The sequence below is a fragment of the Pteropus vampyrus genome, unplaced genomic scaffold (assembly GCF_000151845.1).
Source record: "Pteropus vampyrus isolate Shadow unplaced genomic scaffold, Pvam_2.0 Scaffold715, whole genome shotgun sequence".
Classification (NCBI taxonomy): Eukaryota; Metazoa; Chordata; class Mammalia; order Chiroptera; family Pteropodidae; genus Pteropus; species Pteropus vampyrus.
This window is the reverse complement of record NW_011889496.1, coordinates 947,685-954,902: the sequence shown is the minus strand read 5'-3', so window position 1 is coordinate 954,902 and position 7,218 is coordinate 947,685. Positions and strand designations below refer to the sequence as shown.

Here is a 7,218-nt window from a genome sequence, read left to right as displayed (position 1 = left end):
ATTTTGGTATACTGCTTGCCTTTGTAGGTTAGATATACTTTCTAATGACCATTTGACACATTAGTTATCAGAATTTGTATTTCTGAATTTCCAGATATGAGAGATCTTTCAGCATTGATTTTTAGCTGAATTCCACTTGTCAAAAAACATTTTGTATGGTTTTATTTTTATTATTTTTGTGTTAATTTATTTAATTTCAGTTGACATAGAATAGTATATTAGTTTCAGGTGGGCAACACAATGATTAGACATTTATATAACTTAAAAAGTGATCACCCTGATAAGTCTAGAACCCATTTCATACCTATATAGTTTTAAACTTTTGAAATTTATTCATGTTGCTTCATGGATAAACAGCTCATTATTTTTTAAAGCTTTATTAAGATATAATTGATATACAAAAAAATTGTGCACATTCAATGTATACATCTTGATGAGTTTGGGGATAATCATATATCCATGATACTATCACTACAATCAAGGTACTAAACATATCTATTGCCTCCAAATAGTTCCTTGTGTTTCTCTCTCTCTCTCTCTCTCTCTCTCTCTCTGTCTGTTTTGTAAGAACACATGACATGAGATCTAGCCTCCTAGCATATTTTAGAGGGCACAATACCATATTTCTAACTATAAGTACTATGTACAGCAGATCTCTAGATCTTATTCATCTTTTATAACAGAAACTTTATATTCAATAAAAAACAATTCTCTATTTCCCCCACCTCTGGCCTCTGCTTCTGTGAATTTGGGTCCTATATAGGAAGAGAAGCTTCTATTTCCTGCTACTATGAATTTGACTATCCAACATATTTTATAAGTATAATTATGCAGTATTTTTCTTTCTATGACTAGCTTTTTAACTTAGCATAATGTCTTTTAGGTTCATCCGTGTCACGAATTGCAGGATTTCTTTTTTTAAAGGCTGAATAATATTCTATTGTAGGAACATACCATTTTCTTTATTCATTCATCTGAATAATGTTTCACGTGTACTTAAAAAGAATATATATTTTTCTGTTGCTAATGTTTTGGATTATAAACCTATCAATTAAGTCTTTCCATCATTTTGTTTAAATCTTATACATACTTGCTGATTTTCTTTTTTATATATTTTATATATTTTAAAAATCTTGGTGCAGTCAAGGTGGAGGGCTAGACAAAAGTGGGGTTTGCCTCTTCCCGTGACCACATTAAAATTGCAACCAAAATATAAAGCAATTAACTTGGAGAACCACCTGAAGTCTAGCTGATCGTAACACATACACCTGGGTATATAAAGAAAAAGCCACATTGAGACTGGTAAGAGGGGACAGAGATGCAAAATGAACTTTTCTTCCACCTGTACATGGAGGTTGAGCACTGGGAGAAAGTGTGGTTGCAGATGTCCCCATAAAAAAGTTAGGAGCCCTAGCCTCAGACTGGGACTCCCCAGCTCAGGATACCAGTCTCAGGAAGAGATGTTCCCACAACATCTGACTATTACAATCAGTGGGGATTCTGGCTCTCTGGATGTGATAGTAGGAACTAAAAAACCATATAGTCCCCTTAAAGGGTCTGACCACAGACCCAGTCACATGCACACTCTCATCCCAGCCTCTGGCAGAAGGTCAGCAGCTTAGGAAGCTCAAAAGACATATGGGGAAAAACTGAGTTGTGTGGTGCCAGAGTGGGAACTGGAGGGACAGCTGCCATTGTTTCTTTGTTGGGTGTCCCTGCAGGGCAGTCTACAGAAGGGCACCATATTGTTTGTGTTGACCTTTCCCCACACAGCCAATTCTGAAGCTACATTGGCCCAGCGAGATTGGCTTGTTTCATGCATTGTTTCCTTGAGACTTTGCCCCACCCAACTCACAAATTACCCCTGGCAAGTCAGTTACAGGCAGCCAGTCCCAGCCCGTGTTTTCCTTGGCCAACACATATGACAACAAACAACAGCCCTCAGCTGATGCAGCCCATACATGGTTCACACATTTCAGGAAAGACCAAGCTACAGTAACTCTTAAGTAGATCGCAGGGTCCGTGGGCCTGAGTCTGGCAGTGGCTGGCCTTGTTGCAATCTGAGACTTTTGTAGAAAGCCACAGATTCAGCACTGGCATAAAACCTGAATCTGCATTGGTTGGGTGAAATCTGCTCATTTAACTGCAGTAACTCCTTGAGTTCCTGCCTTACTCAGCTTGCATACCACACAAAGCCTATTTTAGCTGTGGAATTTTATGGGAAGCTGGCAGACATCCAGCTTGTTTCCCTTGTCATTTTGCTAAGCCATCCCAGGCCTGGTACTAAGGGTCATTGGCCTTGGCTCTCAGTGTGTCTCGCCATTTGCCTCCAGATTTAGCATAGGCAGCAACCATCTGTGGATTGCTTTGTAGCTCCTACCAGGGACTCTTGAGCGATCAGAAGGTAACTGACCTTGGCTTACATGAAAACACCTCCCAAGGGGTCACAGAGCCAACATACCCAGAGGTTAGCATCAGACCACAATAGAGAAACACATGATTAGCCCCATAAATGTCACACATAAAGAGTGGTCTCAGCAGGTATGAGAGGCTGCTGGGGCAAAATTCACTCCAAGGAGTCAGCCCCCATACAGCAGCTCATACTCTGTGAGTGGGGCCAATCCCCACAGCCAGTCAGCCTGAGAGTCAATCCCATCCACTGACATATTAACAGCAACCAAGGCTTAGCTACAACAGAAGCACACCCATATCAGAAACATACACAGCCCCCAGCACAAGTGATCAGGGAGACTCTGCCACTGGGCCACACAGGAAACCTATTACATGAGGCCACTTGGCCAAGGCTGGGAGATGTAACAAATCTTCCTAATGTATAGAAATTAACACAGAGTGGCAATTATAAAGAGAAAAGAAAGAAACATGCCACAATAAAACAACAGAAAAAACTCCAGGAAAAAAAACTAAACTAAATTGAGACGAGCAACCTATCAGACACAGAATGCAAAACAATAGTTATAAAAATGCTCAATGAACTTAGGGAAAGAATAGATGATCTCAGTGAGAACTTTAACGGAGAGATAGTAAACATGAAAAAGGACATAGAAACCATTAAAAAAATAATAAGAAATAAAGACTACAATAACTGAAATGATGAATACACTGGAAGGAATCAACATAGATCAGATGAAGCAGAAGACTGAATCAGTGAGTTGGAAGACATTGTAGCAGAAGGCACTTAATCAGCATTGCAACAATAAAAAAGGATTTTTAAAAATGAGGAAAGTTTAAGAGACCTCTGGGACAATCAAACATACCAACATTCACATCACAGGGTTACCAGAAAGAGAAGAGAGAGTAGAAAATTTAAAACTATTTCAAGAATAACAATGGAAAATTTTCCTAACGTGGCAAAGGAAGTAAACATACAATCTCAGAAAGTACAGAGAATACCAAACAAGATCAATCCTAAAAAAGCCCACACCAAGATGCATCATAATTAAAATGCCAAAGGTTAAAGAAAAGAATCTTAAAAGCAGCAAGAGAAAAACAGTTATTTACCTACATGGGAGCTCCCATAAGATTGTCAGCTAGCTTCTCAAGAAAAACTTTGCATACCAGAAGAGATTGGCCTGAATGATCCAAGTGATGAAAATCCAGGACCTACGACCAAAATTAATCTACCCAGCAAGGCTATTGATTAAGATGAAAAGTGAGATAAAGAGCTTCCCAGACAGGGAAAAGCTAAAGGAATTTATCACCACAAGCCAGTATTACAAGAAATGTTAAGGGAACTTCTGCAAAAAAAGGGCAAAACTCCCCATAAATATGAATAATAAAATGGTGATAACTCTCTACTTATCAATGATCACTTTAAATATAAATGGATTAAATGCTTCAATCAAAAGTCATAGGGTAGTCTGCAGCCATGCTACCCTGAACAAGACTGATCCCATCTGATCTCGAAAGCTAAGCAGGGTTGGGGCTGGTTAGTACTTGGATGGGACACCACCTAGGAAGACCAGGTACCGTAGGCATAAAAAAATAAAAAACATAAGGGATTGTAAGGTGACAAGTTCCTTGCAATCTGTGAGGTCAACCAAGTGTTGCCTTGCTTTAAAAAAAAAGTCAAGGGTAGTTGAATGGATAAGAAAATAAGACTCAGACATATGCTGTCTACAAAAACCAACTTCAGTTCAAATGACACACACAAATTGAAAGTAAAGGATTAGAAAAGGATATTTCATGAAAATGGAAATTAAAAAACTGGGGTAACATATCAGACAAAATAGATTTTAAAACAAAGGCTATTATAAGAGAAAATAAAGAGCATTACATAATACTTAAGGGATCAACACAACAGGAGGATATAACCCTAGTAAACATATGCACACCCAACATAGGGGCAGAAATACAGGCCTACCTCAAGAAATGAAAAAAATCTCAAATGGACAATTTAATCTTATACTTAAAAGAACTAGAAAAAGAATATCAAACAAAACTCATCGTAAGTAGAGGGAAGAACTTAATAAATCAGAATAAAAATTAATAGAGTCCAGTAAAACAATACAAAAGATCAATGAAATCAAGAGCTTGTTATTTCAAAAGATAAACAATTAACCAGACTCCTCAATAAGAAAAGAGAGAGGATCTGAGGAGAAAAAAATAATGACATACATGATAGAGGCTCTGTTCATCCCTCTGGCCACCAAAACAAAGTTGTGACAGAAACCAGTGGCAAATAGCAAGGAAAATCACCTGGGATCTAGATGAGCAAGCAGTATACCAAAATTTCTGATATACAGTGAAACCCATGCTTAAAGGAAATATTTAGCCTTAAAAACACATGTACAAAATAACGGTTGACATAAAAAAAAATAAAATAAAATCCTACTATTTTCACTGGCAATGGATAAACGTAGAGGTTATTCTGCTGAGTGAAATAAGTTAGACAGAGAAAGATAAATACCATATGATTTCACTTATATGCTAGATCTAAAGAACAAAAGGAACAAACTAAATAAAAACAAACTCACAGAAATAGAAGATAATCTGGTGACTGCCAGAGGAGAGGGTAGTTGACAGACTAGGAGAAAAAGGCAAAGGGTTGAAGAAGTACAAATTAGTCATTAAAAAATAGTCACAGGGATGTTGAATAGAGCATGGGGAGTATAGTCACTAGTATTATACTGGCTATGTGTAGAACCAGATGGGTGATAGAGTAATCTAGGGAATCATTTCATAAACTATATAAATGTCTAACCAATGTACTATATACTGAAACTAATTTAAAAAAGAATATACACTCATGCTAATAATAAAAATGCAAAATATTTATCTCAAGGAAAAAAATGGCATAGGTGATAGCAGCTCTGTTCATCCCTCTGGTCATCAAAACAAAGTTGTGACAGAAACCAGTGGCAAACAGCAAGGAAAATCACCTGGGATCTAGATGAGCAAGCCAAACAACTAGGGAGAGAAATAAGAAATCAATATTCAATGGGAGGAGGTAGGATGGGGAAAATACATGAAGCTGCCCCATCCTGAGCAGCTGAGTGAGACAGAGGCCATAGCAGCGAAAGTGGAAGCCAGCAGCTGCAGATGCCTCTTAAAGGAGCCATGTCTGTGAGTGGACTTTCACGGTGACGGACCTGCCCTCTCTTAGCCCCTGTAGCAGTTAGTTATGCAGGGGGCACCAGGGACTTACAAGGGGACACTGAGTTATCAGAGTGTGGGCCGAGGCAAGACTCACTATGTACAGATGGGCCGGAGGTATTCATTGTTATTCTGTTAGGCGTTCCCTACTACAAGTGCACTGTCACAGCACCACCATAGCTAGTCATCAAATTGGATAACAGAGGTCGCTCTGCCCAGAAGATTCCTTGAACCTCCACCTCCTCAAACTCAGTTATGCAGGGGGCACCAGGGACTTACAGGGGAACTCTGAGTTGACAGAGTGAGGGCCGAGGCAAGACTCACACTATACAGATGTGCTGTAGATATTCATTATTCCTCTGTTGGACCCTCCCCTCTCCCAGTACGTTGTTGAAGCGCCACCATAGCCGAGACGTCATCAAACTGGATAACAGAGGTCGCTCTGCCCAGAGGATTCCTTGAAACTCCATCTCTCTCAACTCGCAGCCACACCCAAGCCATATCCAGGTGTGTCCTCACTTAGCGAATTGCCCCTTGCTGAGCAGTGCCTAGACTCTCACTGGTGGCAGATGGCCTCAGTTTCTGTAGTGGCTTTTTGAGGCAACTGTAAGCACAGCATCTGGGGATTGCTTGCTGAATCTTAACAGGCGACCCTGGAGGGGCACAGGCTGGGGCTAAATTTGGCCTGCAGGTGAACTCCTCTCAGGACTGTGCCACTGGAAACCTACCACACAAAGCCGCACTAATAAGACCAGGAGATTTAAGAGTTTTGCTTAGTACATAGAAACAGACACAGAAAGGCAGCCCAAATGGGAAGCCCAAAAGATGCAGAGAACAGAACGAGATCCAGAAATAATGGAGTCAAGCAATCTAACAGATGCAGAGTTCAAAACACTGGTCATAAAGATGCTCAATGAACTTACGGAAAGTGTAGATAAATTCAATGAGAACTTAACAAAGAGATAAAATAAAACATAAAAATGAAAATGGAAATTATAAAAGGGAACCAATCATAAATGAAGAACATATTATCTGAGGTGAAAAGTATTTTAAATGAAATAAATAGAGTGAATAAAGAAGAGGATCAAATTATCTATATAGAGGATGGGAAAGCTAAGGCCATCCAATCAGAATGACAAGAAAAAAGAAGCCAAGACTATAACAATAATTGAAGGAGCCTATAGGACACTATTAAATGTAAAAATATCCATGTTATAGGGATAATGGGGCTGAGGTGGGGGGAAGATGTTGAAGAGCTATTTCAAGAAGTAATGATGGAAAATTTCCCTCACCTGGTGAAGAAAATAGACATAAAACCCCAGGAAGCTCAGAGAGTCCCCAAAACCAGAAACCCAAAGAGGCCCACATAAGATGCATCATATTTAAAATGCCAAAGGTTAAATAAAAAGAGAGAATCTTAAAAGCAGCAAGAGAAAACCAGTTACTTACCTACAAGGGAGCACCCCTAAGACTGGCAGCTGATTTCTCAAAAGAAACCATACAGGACAGAAGGGCTTGGCACCAAATGTGTGATGTGATGAAAACCCAGGATCTACAACCAAGAATACTTTATCCAGCAAAGCTATCATTTAGAGTCGAGGTACA

The 7,218-nt window shown here is 39.3% G+C and overlaps 1 pseudogene; it reads left to right on the top strand.

Annotated features, from left to right (window-relative positions):
• The first annotated feature begins 3,876 nt into the window (after positions 1-3,876).
• On the top strand, positions 3,877-3,995 carry LOC111734010 (annotated as a pseudogene).
• The last annotated feature ends 3,223 nt before the right edge of the window (positions 3,996-7,218 follow it).